Source organism: Squalius cephalus (assembly GCF_949319135.1).
Source record: "Squalius cephalus genome assembly, chromosome: 6".
NCBI classification, from domain to species: domain Eukaryota; kingdom Metazoa; phylum Chordata; class Actinopteri; order Cypriniformes; family Leuciscidae; genus Squalius; species Squalius cephalus.
The window spans coordinates 19,848,327-19,871,596 of record NC_137127.1 but is presented as its reverse complement, the minus strand read 5'-3'; positions in this window follow the sequence as shown (position 1 = coordinate 19,871,596).

Genomic DNA, 23,270 nt, shown 5'->3' with positions numbered 1-23,270 from the left:
TTTTTGAGAGAATAATGCGTATGCATGGTTATTGAAAAAACTAAAAATTAAAGTTTCTGAAATAAGGCCACAAAACACATACTAAATATGTGTCCACAAGTGGACTAATGGATGTTGTCACCAAGAGTTTTTGCTTCAAAATGATCTGAAAATCATCCTGCCTAACCATTCACATAAAACAATACAATACATTGATTTAAACTTTGTAAGACACTTTTGTTTGGAAAGGAAATTCGCGTGGGGGTGTGCCACTTTCATTCAGGTGTGCCACTGCAGAGAGTACCACAAGTAAAGAATGTGAGGACTTATTTTGTATGCATGCAAATTGTATAATATCCAAGGTAAACATTTCTAGTAACTATGCAGTTAATTCTCATACTGTATTTTCAGAAAGTTTTGGAATGTATCCTCTCCACAAATGTGTCACTAATAAAAAACAATCATACATAATTTAATGAGAAGGCTTATATTGACCTATTACTGTCACGGATACAACCTTGTCAGCACCAGCCATCCTCACTCCGCCCACTCGTTAACAAACCCCTGAGTTCTGATTGTCTGCACCTGCCTTCACCACCTGTTTGCACTCTGCACCCATGATCTCAAGCACTACTTATGTTCAGCACTTTCATCAGTTCACTGTCCGGTCTCGTCGATACTACACCGACTCTCTACCCGCAACCTGAACCGAACTCTACCAGCTTGTCTACCTACCTGTTCATCGTCTGATCCCCATCCAGTCTCTCCGATTCCTCGTCTCGCCTGGTTGATCATCCTGTCTGGTCTTCACTCTGTCTCTCCGGTTCGCCTTCCTGTCTGGTCATCATCCTGTCTCTCCGGTTCATCATTCATTCCTGTGTGCAGCTGTTCCAACTGGAGAAATGTGAATTTCATCAAGAGTCCATCCAATTCCTGGGGTATGTGATTCACCAACACGGAATCTCCATGGACCAGAGGAAGGTGGAAGCCTTTTCCAACTGGCCCCTACCTATGAACATCAAAGAGCTTCGATGTTTCCTGGGGTTCGCCAATTTCTACAGAAGGTTTATTCTAGGTTTCAGCAAAATCAGCGCACCCATCACCTCTTTGTTAAAGAAAGGGGCCAAGTCTCTGTCCTGGACCACTGAAGCCACCAATGCTTTTGAAAAGCTCAAAGATTCCTTCTGCTCCACTCCTACCCTCAGTCATCCTGATCCAGATCTCCCATTTCTCGTCGAAGTGGACGCTTCTACCACGGGGGTAGGAGCGGTTCTTTCGCAGTGGCAGGGGAAGCCTCCCAAACTCCATCCATGTGCCTTCTTCTCCAAAAAGCTGTCCCCGGCGGAGCAGAATTATGACATCGGCAACTGGGAATAACTGGCTATCAAACTGGCCTTGGAAGAATGGAGACACTGGCTGGAGGGAGTGAAATACCTAACTGAAGTCATCACCGATCATCGTAACCTGGAGTACCTCCGAGATGCTAAGCGACTCAACACCAGTCAAGCCCGCTGGTCACTTTTTTTCACTCGATTCAAATTCACAGTTTCTTATCGACCAGGTGCCAAGAATATCAAGGCTGATTCCCTTTCTCGGTTGTATCAACCAGAATCCACCTCTTCGAATCCGGAACCTATCCTCCCTCCAGCCATAATAGTCAGTCCCATTTTGTGGAGCCTGGGTGACCATATCACCGAAGCCACTCAAGTTGAACCTGCTCCGCCGGAAGGTCCTGAGGGACGGACCTATGTACCATCTCGTTTGCGTCTGTCCCTCATGGACTCAGTACACACATCTCCGGGCTCTGGACACCCAGGCAGCCAACAAACCCTCTCGCTCTTACAACAATGCTACTGGTGGCCCAATATGACCCAGGATACCTCCCGATACGTGAGAAGCTGCCCAGTCTGTGCCATGGCCAAAGTCCCTTGACGTCTTCCTGAAGGCAAACTGGTTCCACTCCCAATACCCACCAGACCTTGGTCACACCTCGGGGTGGACTTCATTACGATCTTCCCTCCTCTGACTCCCACACATGTGTTTTGGTGGTTGTAGATCGCTTATCTAAAGCCTGTAAGCTGATTCCTCTGCCTGGTTTACCCACAGCCTTCGAGAAACCCTCTTCAATCAAATCTTCAGACATTTTGGGATTCCCGATGACATATACAGATCGAGGACCTCAATTCATTTCTCGTGTCTGGAAGTCCTTTTTCAATCTCCTTGGTGTTACTGTGAGTCTTATGTCGGGATATCATCCCCAGTCCAATGGCCAAACTGAAAGGATAATTCAGGAAATCGGGAGGTACCTGTGGTCATATTGTCACGACCTACAGGACTGCTGGAGCCGATACCTACCCTGGGCCGAGTATGCACAAAACTCTCTCCGACAATCCACTACAGGTCTAACTCCGTTTCAGTGCATACTCGGCTATCAACCGCCCCTGTTTCCCTGGTCAGGTGAGCCTTCTGATGCCCCAGCAGTCCATCACTGGTTCCAAGAGAGCGAGAGGGTCTGGGACTCAGCACACGTCCATCTGCAGAGGGCTGTTCGGAGACACAAGGGTCAGGCGACGCTCGAAGATCTGCGAATCCCACCTACCAACCTGGTCAAATGGTCTGGCTCTCTACCAGGGACATCCGTCTCTGACAGCTGAGTCCCAGATACATTGTGCTGGGTGCTCTACACCCATGATCTCAAGCAATACTTATGTTCAGCACTTCCATCAGTTCACTGTCTGGTCTCGTCGATACCACACTGACTTACCCGACTCTCTACCCGCAACCTGAACCGAACTCTTGAACAGCCTACCAGCTTGTCTACCAACCTGTTCATCGTCTGATCCCCATCCAGTCTCTCCGGTTCCTCATCTCGCCTGGTTGATCATCCTGTCTGATCTTCACTCTGTCTCTCCGGTTCACCTTCCTGTCTGGTCATCATCCTGTCTCTCCGGTTCATCATTCATTCCTGTGTTCAAATAAGAGACTCAGTCAGACTTCCATTTACCATCAGTATTCAACCTATCTGCAATTCAGCTATTTACCTGTCATTGTCGATCCTGTGCTCTATAATAAACCTTTGTGTATATACTACCTGTCTTTGTTCTGCCACTTCATGACAATTACGATGTTGCTTACATCTACCTTGTAAATATATTTTTTGCTATTTTATTAAAAAAGTTTTCACATGCAAATCAACAACAATTACAATTTTAACAATATTTCAAGTGTAATCTTTCTTTGTAAAAAGTATACATTTTATCATACGTATTTCAAAGTTAATGATTCATTAGTTTGAATATAGGAACAAACACTATAATAACATCTTAGTTGATAATTCAATATACCTACTTTATTTTTGACTAAACATAACATACTATATATTTAACATATGAGCAGAAATTGGCAAACAAAAGCTTATTTGATGTGACAGTAGTCTTTTTTACAGCAAAAACTTTATAATCTCTCCAAAACTAATCAACAAAATATTGTCTAAACATTTATATTTTGTCTGTAACATATCGTTTTAATGATATATTAGCATATAAATGTTAATTTGCAGATTAATACGTTGCTTATACAAAGACATTTTATTTAAATGAATTTCATGTCGATTTTTACTCATCTATAGTAAATAGAAGTAGCCTATAGCAATATAGTTTGGTAAAAGCTAAACGGCACAGATGCTGTTATGATTCATGTCTGTGTTCCTCTGTCTTGTCCCATGGTTAGCAGTTCCCTGTTATGTTGATTAGTTTCCCCAGGTGTTTCTGATTAGCCACACCACCTTGTTATCTTGTTTAGCTTGTTTGCCTCTGTATTTAAACCCTGTGTCTTGTGTCAGTGTTTGTGGGTTCTTGATGTTGAATGTTGTTTTGTTCCTGAGTCTTGATCTTGAGTCTGTCTGCATCTGTGAAGTTCTGGGTTTATTTAATAAAGTGCTGCATGTGGGTTTGGATCCTGCTTCCTCCTTTGATTCTACCTCATCGTAACAGAAGAACCCACCAAAGATGAATCCAGCAGCACAAATTATGCTTCTCCGTCAAGGAGATCGAACCATAGAGAAGTACGTGGTTGACTTTTTGGAGCTTGCTCACCAGACTTGCATGGAAGAGTTATGCTTGATGATATTTTTTCGGGGAGGACTATCTGAACCGCTTAACAACCTTATGCCATTGCATGACCCTAGCTGGACTCTGAAACAGTATATTGTCTTGGCCCTTCAACTGTTTTCACGCTTTTATGTGAGTTTGACATCTGCAGAGCCTGAGCTTCTCCACGTCGGTCCTGCCGATCCAGAGCTTCACGTTGGTCCTGCCGATCCAGAGACTGTTCCCGTCACGTCTGCCGATCCAGAGACTGTTCACGTCACGTCTGCCGAGCCAGAGACTGTTCCCGTGTTCACGTCGCTTCTGCCGATCCAGAGACTGTTCACGTCGCTTCTGCCGATCAAGAGAATGTTCAAGTCACGCCCGCCGAGCCAGTGTCTCCGGACAAGATGACTGCCGCCGAGCCAGTGTCTCCGGACAAGATGGCCGCCGCCACCGAGACAATGTCTCCAGACAAGATGGCCGCCGCCGAGCCAGTGTCTCTGGACAAGATGGCCGCCGCCGCCGAGCCAGAGTCTGTGATGGTCCTGCCCAGCTCAAAGCCCTCTTCGCAGCTGGTCCCATCCAGCCCAGAGTCTCCTTCGCCGCTGGTTCCGTCCAGTCCAGAGCTTCCTTCGCCGCTGGTTCCATCCAGTCCAGAGCTTCCTTCGCCGCTGGTCCCGTCCAGCACAGAGACTTTTCCGCCGCTGGTTCTGCCCAGTCCTGAGCCTGTCTCCATCTCAGAACCTCAGCCCTCACCAGAGATGGCCGCCGGCATGCCAGAACCTCACCCCTCACCAGAGATGGCCGCCGACGTGCTTGTTCTTGAGCCAGTGTCTGTTCTTGAGCCGGTGTCTGTTCCTGAGCTGGTGCCTGCTCCAGCCTATGTCTCCGTAGCTGTCCCCAAGAAAATGTTTGGGGGGGGGGGGGGGGGCAGTAGGTCCCGCGATTGGACCATGGAGGCCGAGCCGCCATGGTCGCCTCTTCAGCCAGCTCCGCCATGGCCGCCCGAAGGGTCGTCTCTGCCCTGGCCGCCTGAAAGGTCGTCTCCGCCCTGGCCGCCTGAAGGGTCGTCTCCTCCTGCACTGCCTGCTCCGCCCTGGTCGCCTGCACTGCCTGCTCCGCCCTGGTCGCCTGCACTGCCTGCTCCGCCCTGGTCGCCTGCACAGCCTGATCCGCCCTGGCCTCCCGTTATGCCACAGTCTCCAGGCCCTCTGCCGTTCCACGGGCCACGGGTCCTCAGCTGGATCCATTGCTCCTCAAAACGAAACTAAACCAGCACTTCTGAGGTAAATTTTTTCCATGATTATTATTACGATAGTATTATTCCTCACAGCGTCGTAAGACGACCTAAAGTACATGAGTCTGATTAAACTTGATGTGTTTTTTCGAGCTGTTGGGCGTTGACATGTTTGCATGGATTGCCTCAGATCATTTGCATTTGAATAGTGCGAACTCTCTGTGGGCGTGTTCACATTAGCAGATCATGAACTATAATGAGCTGAAATGAGAACGACTGACATCTCTCTCTTTTCAAACTGATTACATAAACTGAGAACATTTGTTTTTTATATAAATTACGTCATTTAAAAGAAGAGAATTTAAGCTTTATGTCTGTGTGTCTGTATGCCTGTGTGACTGAATATTCGCTGAATTACAGTCCATTTTCGGATGTGTTTCTTAACTGACAGAGAGAAGGCAGAACTCACATCATGTTATTTTTTCTTTATTTGGTAAAAATCATAAAACTTTGTTTTTATTGTGAGTATACACAAAACAAATAGACACTTAACAGGATCGATATAACACTTGTATAATGTATAACACTTATATGTAAGATCAAAATCAAGTATTTTTAGTCTCTTTTGCACTGATAAGAAAAAAAGTGAGCTGATCACGCCGGCGTGATCGCCGACCCCAGGGGGTTAACCCTCTGAGGTCGGCAATCACGCCGGCGTGATCTGCTCGCTTTTTTCCTTATCAGTTGAATTGAGACCCGAAATACTCTTTTGACTTTGATTTTACAAACAAGTTTCATACATCAATCGATTCTGTTAAATGTGTATTATTTTTGTGTATACTCACAATAAAAAACAAAGTGTTGTGCTTTTTGCCAAATAAAGAAAAATAAACACGAAGCGAGTTCTGCCTTCTCTCTGTCAGTGTAGTCCATTCTGAAACGCGTCCGCAAATGAACAATAACTCAGCGAATACTCAGTCAAACAGACATACAGACACACAGGCATGACGCTTGAATTCTCTTCTTTTAAACAAAGTAATTTATATAAAAAACAAATATTCTCATCTTGTGAAATCTGTATTAAAAGAGAGCGATTCCAGTCGAGCTCATTACAGCTGATTCAAATGTAATGTGACACGCCCACGGAGAGCGCGTGCTATTCAAACGCAAATGACTGAGGCAATCCACGCAAACCTGTGAACGCCCCCATATCAGCTCGAGAAAACACAAGTTTATTCAGATCATTACTTGTTTACACCGTCTCGCAGCGCTGTGAGGAATAATAATAATGGAAAATACCTCAGAAGTGCGGGTATTTCGAGGAGCAAGGATCAGACTGAGCTGAGGAATACAATAGTAAGTTTTTTTTCCTTCTCACGTGAATCGGGTTTCTGTTTATGAATGAATGAACGGCAGAGATGCGCACTGTATACCACAGCTCGCAAAAAGACAGTTTAAATTTAAATCGCGTTTGTGAATGAATGATGATGTTTTAGCAAACTGTATTGCTATACTGAGATGAGTAAAAATCGACTGAAATATGTTGAAATAAAATGTAGGCTATTTGTATAAGCAACGTATTAATGTAGGCTATTTGTATAAGCAACGTATTAAACTGCAAATTAACATTTATATGCCCTAATATTTCATAAAAACAACGTTACAGTCAGGCGAAATATGAAAGACAACATTTTGTTGACTAGATTTGGGTACAGTTTTTACTGTAGAATATACTGTAAGATTACACTCGAATTGTTGTTGTAATTGTAACCTTTTTAATAAAAAAATATATTTACAAGGTAGATGTAAACAAACTTTAAAAAGGTAAATATAATTTTTTTATTTAAATAATTTGTATTGTGTTTTATTAGTAACAAATTTGGGGAGAGGATAAATATTCCAAAACTGAAAATACCGTATGAGAATTAACTGCACAATTACTAGACATGTTTACCTTGGATATTATACAATTTGCAAGCACAATTTGTGGAAAAATAAAAAAAAATGCGATGCTTCCAACTGTGAACCAATTTGGTAGTGTGTATATATATATATATATATATATATATATATATGTATGTGTATGCATATATATGTGTGTGTGTGTGTGTGTGTGTGTGTATATATATATATATATGTGTGTGTGTGTGTGTGTGTATATGAAGAGTTTCGTTGCAAAACGAGATATATCCATTTTGAGAAATGTTGGTTATTTGACATTATTATTTAAGACATCAAACGTCAAGTTCATTCACATTTTTTGTACATTAAACTATTACTTGAGCTCAGTGAAGGCCAGGGACACAATATTCTTCAAATCCACGATATTTTTTATTTAATTTTATGTCCATAAATAGTTCATAAATAAGTCAAAAACCATGCCAAAATGCAACATATTTATCTTAACATTGTCAAACATCTTAAATTGGTTTAAAAAAATACATCATAAATATATGGAATAGTATATACAAAGATTGATTAATAATAATAAGATTCTGAGTTAGTTTTGGCCAGAACATACACAACATAGCCTAACATTTTTTTTTTTTTTTTTTTTTTTTCAAAACGCTATATATCCACCATAGGCTATATTCTACTACTGTAATACCATTGAAGAAATCTTTTGGATCATCAGTGGGAAAATTAACAATAATTTATCAATTAATCGTAAATAATATTCAAAAACATAATGCCATAATAAACATAATGTGACTATGGCATGTGCCAGTAATCCAGGGCAGTCCCTGAATGAAAAGGTCGGATAACAATGTACGGACGTCTGTGTGCTTGTGCTTCACATAGGGACAGTGGGCATTAAAAAAAAACGAAAAAAAAAAAAACACCGTTGCGCTGCCTGGCTAGCTGAGCTGTCAGAGCAGACAAACTGCAGGATGTTTATCGTTTCAACCATCCTTAAACAGCTTCGGACTATTTGTGATTATTTAAGTAAGATTAAGACAATTTAGATAAGTAAGATTAAGTTAGTTAGATAAACGACTTGTAGCTTGTTACAGAAAGAGTGGAGGCTCCTTCCACACACGCTGCTGAAAACCAAACCTGTATGATCAGATCCATAACGTTAGCTTGACTCTGAAGTGGGTCGCAACACCGGATGCGCAGCTCAGCGCCGCGCCGCACCGCGCCGCGCCACGTCTAGGACAACTCTCACCTGAAAATCCGTTAGCATCAGCAATTTTCTGATTTCTGTAAATAAATTTAAAACTAAATGTATATTGCAGCACGGGGTTAAGTCCGTATATACATTAACTACGATTTGAGACACATAAATGTAAATTTAATATAAAACTATGTAAATGGCGCTGTGGCGCGGCAGGATTTTGAACACGGTCCTGAGCCGTTGCTGGGCGCCGCGGACAGACGCCGAAAGGCGCCGCCGGTGTGTGTACTCTCATAGAGAATAATGTGTTCGAATTTAAAAGACGTGGCGCTGCGCGGCGCGGCGCTGAGCTGCGCGTCCGGTGTGCGACCCGCTTGACAGACAGCTGTTGATCAGTGACGTAGCCTACGTGACTGACAGCTCGCCGCCTACAGTATAAACAATTAAATGGTAAACGTTTTTTAGTTAGCCTATTGAATCCTCTTTTTAAAAATATATGTTTTATGTTTTGATATTATCGTTAAATCACTGAGCAAACTCGGAGCACTTCACCGGCGGTGACTCTCTCCTCGCTTGACATCCTGAGCTCGCGCAGCATCCTGAACGTTCTATAGCCTAACCGTTATATCGCACTTTGTAAAGAAACTGGGCTGGCGGATATCGCGTTTTGTGAAAAAATACATTTTGTAGTAGGCTTAAAATGTACATTTTTAAATCTTATTAATGGCAGCAATTCACACATAGATTAAGGTACATCTGAACAGTGATTTCCAATAATAAAATCCAAATGTCAAAAAATTGCGTTTATCGCGTTTTGCAACCGAACTCTTCATATGAAGAGTTCAGATGCAAAAGACTCTAAATGCCATCTGAAATTTTCTTCTTGATCATTTTTATGAAGCTTGTATATTTAAGTTAGCTATAGGTGACACACCTGAATGAATGGCTCATTAAGTATGCAGGGGCATTGTCTCATCAGGTGTGAACTACTAAATATGCATGATCGTTTACACCCCATCCGCATATTGGCTTTCCAAACTAAAAGTGTTTCACAAAACTTAAATCAATGTATCGTTTTATGTGAATGATTAGGCAGGATGATTTTCACATAATTTTGAAGAAAAAACTCTAGGCGACGACATCCATTAGTCAAAAGTCTTATTGACACTTATTTACTATGTGTTTTGGGGCCTTATTTCAGAAACTTTAGTTTTTAGTTTTTTCAATAACCATGCATAAACATTATTCTCTCAAAAATGAAAACATGTACATACACGTGGCTCACATATTATGGTAGCCCTGTTTGTGCTATATAGAGTGAATTTACACCTTTGCCATTAACCCTCTGAGGTCTGAGCTGTTTTCTGGGCCCTGGAGGTGTTCTGACATGCTCTGACATTTCTGGTTATTTCTGTTACTTGTGACATTTTCATGGCTAAAGTCTAATTACACTGTATTCAGCACAAACTCTGCTACAATAATATATCAACAGCATGTATGTAAAAGTTTGTAGTTTTGAGATAATGACATTTATGCGTGGTTTGTGAAAATACAAAAAAAAATTCTCACTGAAATAAGGCCATGAAACCCCTACTGATTATTTCTTCACAAGACTTTTGAAAATTGTATGACGTAGCCTAGAATATTTGCTGCAAAACTATGTGAAAATCACCCTGACTGCTCATTCAGAGAAGACAATATATTGATTTAAAATTTTTACGACGTGTTTTGTGTGAATAAGCCTTATGCGAAGGGGCGGATTACCTCATTAATATGTAAGGCTTTTCTCACCTGAGAAAGACAAAGAACCTCCCTAATGGCCCTATTAGGAGCTTATCAGGGCCCATCATTCTGAGCAACCTTGCACAATACTGTAAATGAGGAGATTTAAAAAAGAATGGCTTTTAAATTGTTTGGATTTATTTACACAACATAATCCAAATAGACACAACAAATGGCAAAAAAGCACTTATTGAAAGACAGAGACCTTTGTGCCATTCCTAAAAACATTGTACATACCTTCAATTTCCAAGGTGTTTGATTTTCACTTTACCATGTTCATGTTCCAGAGACTCATGTGAATGTTGAAGTCGGTAGGACTCATCTGGGCCCTGAAAAAAAAGTGAACATACTGATATCAAGAGAAAGGTCTGCACGATTTTGGAAATAAATATTAGATTTTTCTGGTTAAAATTGCTTTTTAAAGTTCACAAAATACACACACACACACACACACACACACACACACACACACAAATGTTTCCAACAATATATAGTAAATGAACACCAGGTTTGTTGTGCCTTGTAGGCATAGGCTATGCGCAGTGCTGGGTAAAATAATAATAAAAATATTTCAGTAACAACCAAGCTAGAGAAAAATATATTGATTATCATGTTACTTCAAATGTTTCCATTCGTTATGATGATATGAAATGAGATAATAGTAAAAACATGAAGCCGTTTGGTGTGTTTTGCTTTTCAAATTTTCAAATGATACATTCAAACGCGATCGCGCTGCAAAATCTGATACATTCAAACGCGATCGCGCTCAAATATAAAACATTATGGTTACCATATACATATCTACGTTTGACCAGATAGCCACAAACACAGTAGGCCTAACAGTAAACACGGGTCTAAATATTATAATATTCCCCATATATCTAGCAACAGTTCAACTGCAACGTGACATTTATGCAACAATAACAAACATGTAAGAATTTCTTACCTTAAATCTTTCTTGTCTTCAAATTGCGTTCTTCTTCTTCTGAGGTAGCCTAAATCCAATGTAAGCTCAGGCGCGTCTTTCAAACTCGACGAAAAGTGAAGTGAAGTGTTTTGGTGTTTTGTTGTTGAGGTAACGAGCGCGTTCGCGTTCCATGTGGAGATTTGCATGTGAATATCTTTTGCGCGAGTGGGCGTGGCCAAATTAACTGTAATGAGCAAGCGTTTGAGAAGCTGGACATCTTGTTGGTTTTATACAAATTACTTAAACAGAAAATATTTGTTTTCGTTTTGAACCCGATCATTTAAAAGTACACACTTAAATGTTTATAAAGGTGTATGGCTCATAAATGTGTGACAAGTATTCGCTGAGTTTTGTTTCAGTTTATAGACGTGCTCAAGAAAAAAAAGTTCACCGCGACGGAGAGGCAGAACGCACACCCTGTTTATATTCTTTATTTTACAAAAGCACAATGTTTTGATTTGATTGTAAGTGGACACATACAAAAGTAGAAATATCACAGATTCTTTTTTTATATTTCTTTTTTCTGTATGACCATAAATGACGGAGTAATTTAAGTTTATAGTGCTACAATGTGGAGAAAATCCAGCAAAACGCGCCGGCGCGTTTGCCGACCTCAGAGGGTTAATATGTTTATAAGCAACTGAAAAAAGCACAAATGTCAGGGCATGTCAGAACATCTCAAGGGCCCCAAAAACAGCCCAGACCCCAGAGGGTTAAGCAAGTGGAGTACAACATACACCACTCTGCCTCAACGGAGGCCCCAGAGTCAGGGGCCTACCATCTGTACACATGGGTGTCAGCTCATGGCAATGCTCTGGCTTCACGTGAGTGTACTTCGAAAACCAAAAAGAAGTGAAGGTTAGAACTTTCCGCTCAACCCGAGCCATAATGGTGTGAGGTAGGATAGTACAGAACTGAAGGTGAAGTACTCAGACTTACTCTGTATCATCACCACCTAACCCTGAGATTTAACAGGGTGCAGTCCCACCAGCAGCTCTAGAGGTGACAGAATTTGATCCGCGCCCAGCCTAGGGGAGTGGGGCTTGCTTGTAAGCCAACCACCTACAACCCGATGCTCGAGCAGTAGCTCAGCGAGGTGAGTGGAGCCTATTCTGGCGGCCCAAATCCATATGCTAGTTCTGCACGGCGGGGTCGGGCAGACAAAACCCAGTCTCTTCGTGAGGCGAACGACGGCCTAACCCTGCTCAAGAAAGACCCATTGTACTGGGGAGGCCTTATTGAGGCCTAACCCAGGGTCTTTATAAATAATGCCTCTGCACAAAGCTGCATTACTCTTTTCGCCCCAGAATACTTCCCATGGGAAGAGGCTGTCATATAGGGATACTAAAAACCTACATTCACAAAGTGAAGTGCCAGAGGCAAAAATGTTTTAGCAGAATGCCTCCACTATTCCTAGCATAGCCTAGGCGGCCCTGGTGAGGGCCAGCCTATAAGCATAGATCTACCTGAGGGCTCGGAGGAGCCACAGGCTTACTAGAAAAAAAACAAAACAAAAAAAAACAATATATATATATATATATATATATATATATATATTCTTTTATTTTTTTTATTTTTTTCACCTCAAGGGGGTGAAGTGCTCAGGACCAAAAAATGTCAGCGTCAGTCTATACTCCAAAAAAAACAACAACACCTATTCTACCCTGAGGTGGCTAATAGCCTGAGGGCTAACACAGGTGTGTGTAGAAAAAACAAGCGGTAGCATGAACATTCCCATCCATCTTTCTTGAATGACGTTATGCTACTTAACTCTCCGCTGATAACATATTTCATATGAATGAGTGGCGGCTTCAAATGCTCTCACCATGAGAGGAAGCCTCAGCTATAAACATAGTTTTACAACTAGAATGAGCGGTGGCACACCTCGCTTTATCTTACAAATGACAACAAGGGAAGCCATCACATACTCAAAAAAGAACCCCATACAACTAGTGCTTCTCTCTATCGTTCTAGCCACCTAACAAGGGAACTTCAGGGCCCTAATACCAAAATAAAATTACCTTACTTTATGACACTGACATTGACATTACTACAATAGGCAACCAAAATAACTGAAAGTACATCTAGCTATGTACTGTCACACACAAATAGGATTTAATGTAATGTGATGCAGCCTAACATACAACTAACGACCAAACTGTGAACTCAGTAGATAGCTATATGAATGACCTAGTTGAATTGAAATATAAAAGAGAAAACCAAGATCTCTTAAAGCATTTTTGCTGCCTTTTTTAATAATTCCGCCAATATTATACAGGGCTTTTTGAGGGTTTTTTTAGGTATAAGGTGTCTTTGCACTCTGTTTTACACTTATAATTTGGAAGATCTACTGGCCTGAGCACAAATTAACAAAAGGAAGCTTATTCAGTGGTCTTAAAAGGCCATTACCCTGAAAGTTTTACTTGAGAGAAGAAAAAAAAAAAAAAAAAAAAAAAAAACGTTTTTCATTAATATTGTTTTTTAAAGGGGGGGTGAATTGCTGTTTCATGCATACTGAGTTTTTTACACTGTTAAAGAGTTGGATTCCCATGCTAAACATGGACAAAGTTTCAAAAGTTAAGTTGTACGTTTGAAGGAGTATTTTTGTTCCAAAAATACTCCTTCCGGTTTGTCACAAGTTTCGGAAAGTTTTTTTCGAGTATGGCTCTGTCTTACGTAAGATAGAGCGGAATTTCCTTATATGGGTCCTAAGGGCACTTCTCCGCGGCCGCTCGCGCACTCGCAGACCAGAGAGAGAAGAGAGAGAAAGCAGTATGTTACCTCAAAGCACTATGCTCGGCTTTTAGGGAAGTCAATGTCACCAAAGAAGTGGGTTTTTGGTTGGCAGGGCAAGACAACCCTGCACAGATTCCCAAAGAACCCAGCGTTAAGGGAATAGTGGATGGAGTTTGTTTTTTCGAAGCATCAACGGAGGTTGTGCACGACTCTTTGTTCCCTGCATTTCGACGATGATTGTTTTATAAACAAAGCCCAGATCGACTTATTTGCAGATCGTCTAATGCTTAAGGATCGAGCAGTCACGGTGAGTAAATTACTTCAAATGTCTCTCTGTGTTGTTGTTAGATCAGTTAGCACAGCTATAGCACACCGCCCACACGGCCCGCCCCCAGCCGCTCGGTTTTTTCCGGAAAGACTCGGTACAGCCAATCTTTCACTTATAAATATAATAAAACTAAAGACGTTTTGGAGATATGAAGGATGCAATACTACTCTATAGGTACTCAAGATTAACAGGAGATTGAGTGAAAATGAGCATTTCACCCCCCCTTTAAGTCATTTGACACTAAATTTCAATATTTCAGCTGGGCTCCTAGGCTGAAATCATTTAGGAGGTCCTAAAGAAGCTTCATGTAAAATTTGGTGCTTTTATCACCTCGGTAACGGTATTATTTAATATGTGCGCTCCCAACTGGACTACATGTACATGAGGTCTACTGCCTTTCACATGCCTGAAAGAGGCACTCTCACTAACCAAGTCAAGGCGGGCCATCAGAACATTGTTCTCATCATGGGCCCAAACTCAGGCCTGATGTAAGAAGCGCCTGGGAGTCAGAGAAGAGGAGAGAGGGCTGTGATATTATCACGCCCTCAAGGAAGGTGATCCATCACCGACGCTGTGTGCGTTTGTGCTGGATCACCTCCCTCAGATCCCTCTTCTTGTGGGAGTCTCGCCTTCTCTGTGACCTACTCCTCCATGGAGGGGGCGCATGATAGACGACATTGGTTCTCTGGCCTTGTCTACTGTCCTTGGACCGTAAGGGGCCAGGCCCTCCTGCTTGCCTGGGTGTGGATGCAGATCTCAGTTGTATGCAGGTCCTAAATGCTGCTGAGCGCGTCTTTGCCTCTCTGAACTTTCCAACCACCGCCTCCACGGAGGTGCCAAAAAAGTTCAGAGGGTGAAACCGGCTAATCAAGGAGAAAGCCCTTCTCTTTCTCCCCGATGTCGGCCAGGTTTAACCACAGATGTCTCTCCGTGGCCACCATCGCCACCATCGACCGGCCGATCGTGGCAGCCGTTTGCTTAGTGGCCCGGAGCTGGCTCAGCAACCTTAGTGGCTCAGCAACCGCCTCAGGGGACATCCCTGCCCCCTGGTCGAGATCCCCCAGCAGATCAGCCTAGTACGCCTGCAACACCGCCATGGGGTGCAGGGCAGCACTGGCCTGACCTGCTGCCGTGTGTGCTCTGCCATTCAAGCGGGATGTTGCTTTAAGCGGTTTGGATGGCAGGGTTGGATAGTTCCCGAACGTCTCATCGATGGGCGGCATCAACACATAGCCATGTTCCCCTATCCCCTCAACATCAGCAAAACTAGCCCGCTGATATTGGTGGATACGGGCCGAATATGGGTTCTTCCATGCCCTCACAATCTCCGTATGGAGATCAGGAAGGAATGGAAGGCTCACCTGAGCTGGTGGCTTATGGCCGGGGAGAAACCGATCGCCAAGCCTTCCGCGAGCAACCTCTCCCCTAACGTTCTGCCAAGGCAACCGCAGCCTGCCCGCAGCACGATCCATCACATCCACCAGCTCTGCATACACATGGCAGAGTGGCTGAGGGGGTTCAGAATCTATCTGAATATCACCACCCTCATCAGCCATCTCCTGCTCATCCTCACACAATCCTCCACCTGCAGCTCACCCTTGTCAGCCGCCGAGCCTTCTAAGAGGGTTATCCCCCTCTCAAGGCGATCGGCGAGCTCCATCTGGGAACCCCATGATGCACGTCGCCGTTCTGCCTCAGCAAGAGCGGGACCCGAACCACGAGGTCTAGACGCTGAACCCTCTTCGCTCGAGAAGAGGGCCAGACGAGAGCGGAGCGTTCTCAAGGGAAAACGCTCATAGTTTGCACAGGCAGCTCCCTCGAGAACTGCCTGTGCGTGCTCTTCTCCTAAACAAAAAATGCACAGCTCGTGTGTGTCACCCGCGCCAGATATCTTGGGCACGGGTCCACACACTTCTGGAAGCTTTGCTTCTTCTCAGTGAATTTAATTTGTTCTTACGCTAATTCTCAAGCGCTTTACAGCGCTTTTTTTATTTTTTTTTATGCTGTTTCACAGAACCAAGATATGGTGTTGTTGTTGTTGAATCACAGCGAATGTATCCATACTTGCGCAAGCTGTCTGATCTGGTGCGCCAGCTGGTGGTTGCATAGCATGTTCGTTATTTTGGGGGTGGAGCAATGAATGGAGTGGTGCCAAGAAAAAGCAGTATTCTGCCAATCATGTTGTTGTCTGTCCCTGGGCAACAGTTACTCAGCCATATAGCAATAAAGAGGCAAGGAAAAGTGCTATGAGGTTTATTCCTCTTCTCAGATGGCCTCACACACACTCAAACATGTGTTATACCAGACTAAATAACACAGAGGAGAGAGACAAAGACTGAGGTGAAGGTCACTGACTGTAATAAGACAGCACTTCTCAATAACGACCTTCACAAACCTCAATTTCTACAAGAATGAGATTGGGCAGGATGTAGCGAGCCAAGCAATAGGGCTGGCACTCATTCAGGCTGGACGCTGACGTCTTCATTCTATAGAAGCTGGTCATGACCCAGACCTCCTACGATATCCTTAAGCCCTCTGAAAGAGCAGACCGATACAAGTAGATATTTTATTGATGTTTGAAGCATTGCTCTCAAGAGTGAGGACAGATAGCTTACAGATTATTTTTTTTTTTGTCTCAAAATCACTTATTGCAGTTCTACCGTGCTGTTTTAAATGAATACACTTGACATTCCTTGACATGCCATACTTTTACACAATAATTATTTCTTCTTCAATTTCCATTCCAGATATCTATGGTCTGTTAATCTGCCAATATGTGATTGTGGCTGTGCTAAGAATGTTTTAAATGCTTCCATCAGAACATTTAAATGCAGCTTTTAAAGTCAAAATTGTTTTGTTGCTTTAGTACTTGTCTGTTAATTTCAAGGTCATCTATATTTCTTTCATTCATTCATCCATTCATTCATTCAAATATTAAGTCCAGTTTTGTCAATTTAGAATTCACATTTTCAGGTTGTTAGTTAGTTTTGAATGTTTAGAATGATAGGTGAGACAATTTTATGAAACATTGATAAGCATTTAAAAAAAAAAAAAAAAAAAACTATTTCACTGTCTTTGGGAGTTTATTTTAGCAGTTCTGCCCTACTGACTTCTTTTTTTTTTCTTTTTTCCTATTGAATATTTGTCTGTTCTCTTTGCCTTTTTTTATTGAGTACAGCAGTGAATAATTTAAAATGCTCTTTTTTAAGTAATACATTTCATTGAAGCTCTCATTTTATGTTATCGAGTTATACAAAAGTCAATCCCATGTCCAGGGAGCTTTAATTCTACCGCATTGCAGGCATGAAGCACTTTAAATGAACAGGTTTTTTATTAAGAAAATAACCACCTGATCCTTAATGACCCAGTTAGGGATGACTGGCCATAGAAAGAGAAAAAAAAGTTGGAATGAAAATAACTGTTCAGATGAGACCCTGAGAAAAAGACCCTGGAATATTATGCACCATATGTTTTTGAAATGTATGCTCTATTTGACAGAACCATTGAGGTCCTCATAGGAATTGATGTTTATTGGCTTCTCTTACTGTAAATTACAGATTGGTCCACAGAGAAATTTGGTTAATAGCGCAGTCAACATTGTTAATATGTTGCCCGCTGGATGCAGACTGCAAAGTTCCAATATGTTCCAGTGGAACTGTAAACACACAACTAAGTGTTTATAGTTTGTCAGAAGAATGATAGCAGTTAATTTGTGGTGACTTATTAGATGCACAACACTACACTGATGAGCTGAGTTCTGTGAGTCCTCAAGAGACAGCACATAGAAATTACTAAAATCATTGTGTACCACCGCATCAAATGACCAGCTTAATTTAATGTAAACGGGATGTTTATAGTAAGATGCAGTGGCCCTGCAGAGTCTATTAAGAAATTACTTGGATTTGTTTTAAACTGCTGCTCAGTGGCCCTAATAACAAATCTTTGCTTCCTCCCACAGTCTTTTAATTTAAGTAAAACAATGTCTAATGTTTGAGGTTTCTATGATGTAGCATGTGAACTGTGTCCTTTGGAGTGTAACTCAAGTGAGTGCTGCGTTATGATGTTATTTTTATGGGAGTGCATCTGCGTGAGCCCGTGTGGAAAACAAGCCAATCATATTGCCAGAAAAACGGCCAAGTGATATAACATCAGTACATCATGAAGACCAGAAATAGACGCCCAGAAAACATGTCATCAGCTTCTTTGTCTTCAGGAAGCAGTATGTTTTTGTGTATGTAGAAAGTCCATTGTGTGTGTTAGGAGCAGAGCATGTGAGCGGAGTGGAGCGGTGAGAATCTCCGCTCATCGCTCATGGAACTGTTCACCCCTCCGCTCCCCCACTCAAAGCTACATCAGGCCGCTCCGCTCATTATCGCTCAGCGCTCAACGAGGTTTGCTTCGCGCTCCACTCAAATCGCCCCCCGCTCGCTCCAAAAAAGGAAAAAAATCTACATGTATATCACTTTTAGCTTAGACCACAGCCTTACCTCCTAAAGAACTAATGAGTAACAACAACATTTTTCAAATAGAAATGTTTTATTTCAAATGACAGGCCTATGTAAGAAGGAATATAGCCTACACAAAAAGTCCTGTAAAATTAAACGAATAAATGGGCCTAATAATATAAATAAAAATTATATAAACAAAAATATACATACATTTTACAAGTAAATTAACTATAAGGCCAGAATTTTGATAAGTGAACTTTTACGCAACGCCCACGATTAAAATTTAAATTGGCTTCCATACACACAAACTGCTGTAAAATTAAACGAATAAATGTGCCTAATAATATAAATATTAATACGGATGACACAAATTTGGCTAAATAAAACGAACCATTAGGCCTACTTGAATGAAAAAAACGAATTTGTTTGAATATTACGCTATATTTAATTTACACTTTGTTACAAGTTACCGAATTCAATTTGCTAACCTTTTGTTTTCTTCCCAGCGTGTTCGCGTAGCTCACGTTCATGTTTTCGAGAGATGTCTCTTTTGAGATTCCAAAATGAATCTTTGCTGACTGAAACGATGTCTCCACATTCGTTTTCTTGTACCACATTATCATTGTTAGTTATATTAATAGTACACCTGACCTGTATGACTTCTCATTTTCCTTTTTGAAGTAGCCTACTTTTTGAACTCCATTATTGAGCCGAGTTTTGACTGAAAATAGTCTACTGTTGATGACTGTGCAAGACAGATGGATCCTGGTTTAGGTTTGACTGAGCATGCTTCAGACTCGTGGTGTGAGCTGAGCGAAATTGGAGCGGGAAATAAGGCGACGCTCCGTCCTTTTAAAAATGCCGCTCTGCGCTCTGTCCAAGATCTGCCCGCTCCCGCTCCCCGCTCGCTCCCGCTCCACTCCGCTCACATGCTCTGGTTAGGAGTGGGGAAAAAAAATCTATGTTTGTCTATCGTCTACCGTATGTTTATTGTGAAGGAATGAGTTATGGCATCAGACAAGCAATATAAGCTTATGTGTGATATGCTTGAGAGCAGAGAACATCTCTCGAGGGAGGCGATTGCCCACACTGTGAGAAATTCACCCAGCAGAAGCTCCACTCACATCTGGCTCTCTTCTAAAGGGATGGGAGTCAGGCGTCTGTGCCCCGTGGTTCAAGTCCTGCGTCTGCTAAGGCCACCCACCCACATAAATCATGGGGTTCATAGAGAGATCTGGTGGATGAGTTCTGCCCTCTCTCTTGCTGCATCGCCAGAATCCTGAGATCTCGTTCTGGATTCGGAAGCTAGCCTGGCGATTTCTTTCTGATCCAGATGAGGACCTACTGCCTGCTACTGTTCTGAGGAACTGGGTGGTAGCGCTGATGCCGTGAGTTCTTCCTCAGTCATCTAAAGTGTTTGAGGAGTTTTTAGATGTGGTTACTCGAGCAATTGAGAAGCTTAGTATTGAAAGGCCAGATGGGAAAACACAAACGAAAAGAAGCTAGATGAGTGCTTTCTCACTAGCTGTCGGGGTCATCAGCCCTGTACAGATCTGCCATCCTTTCCAGACCTCCACACTGAGGTGTCGAGGTCCTAGTACATCCCATACTCGGCTCGTATCCACACCCCCTCAAAGTCAAATTACTCGACTATAGTGGGATTTGGAGAGTATGGGTATGCAGCAATGCCATTCCGGTCTCTCAATTGAGGTTGTTGAAACCATTTTAAATGCTATAGCTCCCTTTACCAGAAAACTTTATACCCTGAAGTGGTATCTTTTTAAATCATGGTGTGCACAGCACCATACTGACCCAGTCCACTGCCTGATTGGTTCAGAGTTGAAGTTTGTACAGGACCGCCTTTCAACAGGTTTATCCCCCGCTATACTTAAAGTATACATGTCCACTATATTTGCTTCCCACAATAACATTAATGGAGCCTCTGTGGGGTTGCCTCTCCTTGTGCCTCGTTTCCTCTGCGGTGCCAGATGGCTGAGGCCTATCTGCAGGTCGCGGGTTCCTTCCTGGGATCTTTAAGTAGTTTTGGAAGGGCTATCAGAGGCTCACTTTGAAGTTTCTGACTCTTTAAGATGTCTCTGTTGCTGGCTCTAGCTTAAAGGACAATTCCGGTGAAAAATGAACCTAGGGGTAATTAACATATGGTTACTGAGTTGATCGTTCTCTGGGATGCGTTTTCATGATAATCGAATGTAAAGAGTTTTATCTCTAAAAACAGATTAGCTTATAATGCTAGTATATCAGGCATCGAATAAGTAAAAGTAAATCGCTAGTTAATACCACTAACAAGGCTCAAAATAGCCTCACACTAACACGGTAGCATAATGAGGGTCCCTACATGCAAACCGAAGCATTGAGAACTTTGTAAGTGTACATACAGTTTAATAAGAAGATACTTCATAAAGACGGTACATTACGCGTATACAGGCAGGAGCCATCTTGGAAAACAGTCTCGACTAGTCGAGTCACGAACGCCGTGCTAAGTGAGATGAACTGTGACTTGGAATCTCATATGATCCGTTGTTTCCGGAAGAAAGCACTGAACGCAACAGAGAAAATAAATAAATAAAAATAATTTAAAAAACTGAACGCAACAGAGACTAGTGCTTCCACATGTTACACACTAAAGAGATGGCGGATTATTCAGTTTATGCAGTTTTTGTCCTTCTATTTATTCACTGCAAAAACTATATACAAAAGTATGTTTAGAATGTGATAAGTTAAACAAATTTACAGGCAAGCAAACAGGTCAGGGGTAAAAAATGTGAGAAGGACACAGCGAACACCCAGCCCTCTAGGGGGGTCCAGGGGCCTGCTCGGGGATTTTTTTTTTTTGTTTTTTTTTGTATAGCATACATCATAAAAAACAATTAAACAAATGGAATTACCTGTATTGAACTAGTTTATGTTCTATAAGTCACTTAAAAACCCTCACCCCTGCACGAATCATGTAGGTGACCCATTTCAGTCTCACCTAAAGGTAAGGAGTTTGCATGCCTGAATTTAGGATTGCTTGAAGCGTGATAGTCTCTGTGACAGCATCTCTGATTTGTCTGGCCTGGGTACTGGGGCTATATTCACCAATAAACGCCTTTGTTTAGTTCTCTGCCAACATTCATATTGTGGTCCATGATGGCTAGTTCAGTGCGGGCCCTCATTGAGTCATAGCCGAAGTATAGTCGCTTTGGTGCATACTTGAGTGTAACATTGTGATAGACTTCAAGTAATCCTGCAAGTGTCCAAATGAAATACATTACTCAAAAAGAAATAGCCATTTAGAGTGTTGATAGATGGGTTACAAAGTTAAAGTGTACTACAATTGCTATTATGCCTGTGTTGTTATTGCAATAGTACAGGAAAATAGTGCTACTAATTTTCACAGCAGTGAACTTCCTATCCTTTTGAGAATAAAATAATGGACTTGTAAACAACAATTGAATTAGCATGAGGGCATACCTGTATGTTTAAAAAGCGACATTTGCCTTATATCACGGAGGCGATTTTTATCCATAATGATGCCCCTCAAAGCACGGAAAGCAGAAATTCTCCTTTGTCAGCCTTTTTCCGTGTTTGCTCCTCCTCTGTGAGTGTCACGGTTCATGAATTCACTGTTTCCTTCTTGTCTCGTGTAGTTGTTGTTATGTGTTGTGGGTGTGTGCGAGTGGGCGTTACCGCTCATTCCAGATTGATCAGCGATCCAGCTGATCTCACTCTCCTCACCAGTTGCAGCCTATTCCCTCGCCTTTAAATACTCATTGCACTCTTCTCTCTTTGTCAGATCGTTGTTTGATGTCCTCCGTGTGTGTTGGTCCTGTTCCAGTCTGCGTTTAGTTGCGTGCTCTTGTTCCTGTTCCGTGTTCACCTGGCTTTCGTTCCTGATCTGGATTACTTCACCTTTCACCGACATCATTCACCTCATCACTTTGTCTACCGGATTGCTGACCATCTAGTCCCTGTGTCACCAGCCTTCCAGAGATCCTTGAACTGTGATAATTTACAAATAAAGAGTTTTACTTGCATCTTTGCTTCCGTCTCATAGATCATGACAGAACGATCTGACCCACTGATGGAAGCAGCGAGTAAACCTTCACCGTTGGAAGAGTTTGTTAACTCCAGCATTCTGCACATGGACACTCAGGAGAAGAATCTGAACGACACGGCACGAGCTGTTCAAGCGCTGGTGACGCAGGTGTCCAAGCTCACCCAGCAATTACAGCATCTACGAGCTCCCACTGCGCCACCCACACCGGCCGTTCCCCCCACACCACCAGAGAGCGTTTCTCAGTCAGAGCCCCGCCTACCAGTTCCGGAATCCTACACCGGTGAGCCAAGCTTTTGTAGAGCGTTTTTAACTCGATGCTCAATGCATTTCTCTCTCCAGCCCAAGACCTTTTGCAACGAGCGAGCCAAGGTTGCATTCGTGCTTACCCTACTGACTGGGTAAGCAACGCTATGGGGGACGGTGGTGTGGGAGAACCAAGATCCATGCTGCGCCTCGTTCCAGACACTCTCTGCCGAGATGAAAAGAGTCTTTGATCGAGCCGTCGCCAGGAGAGAGGCGGCCCGGAT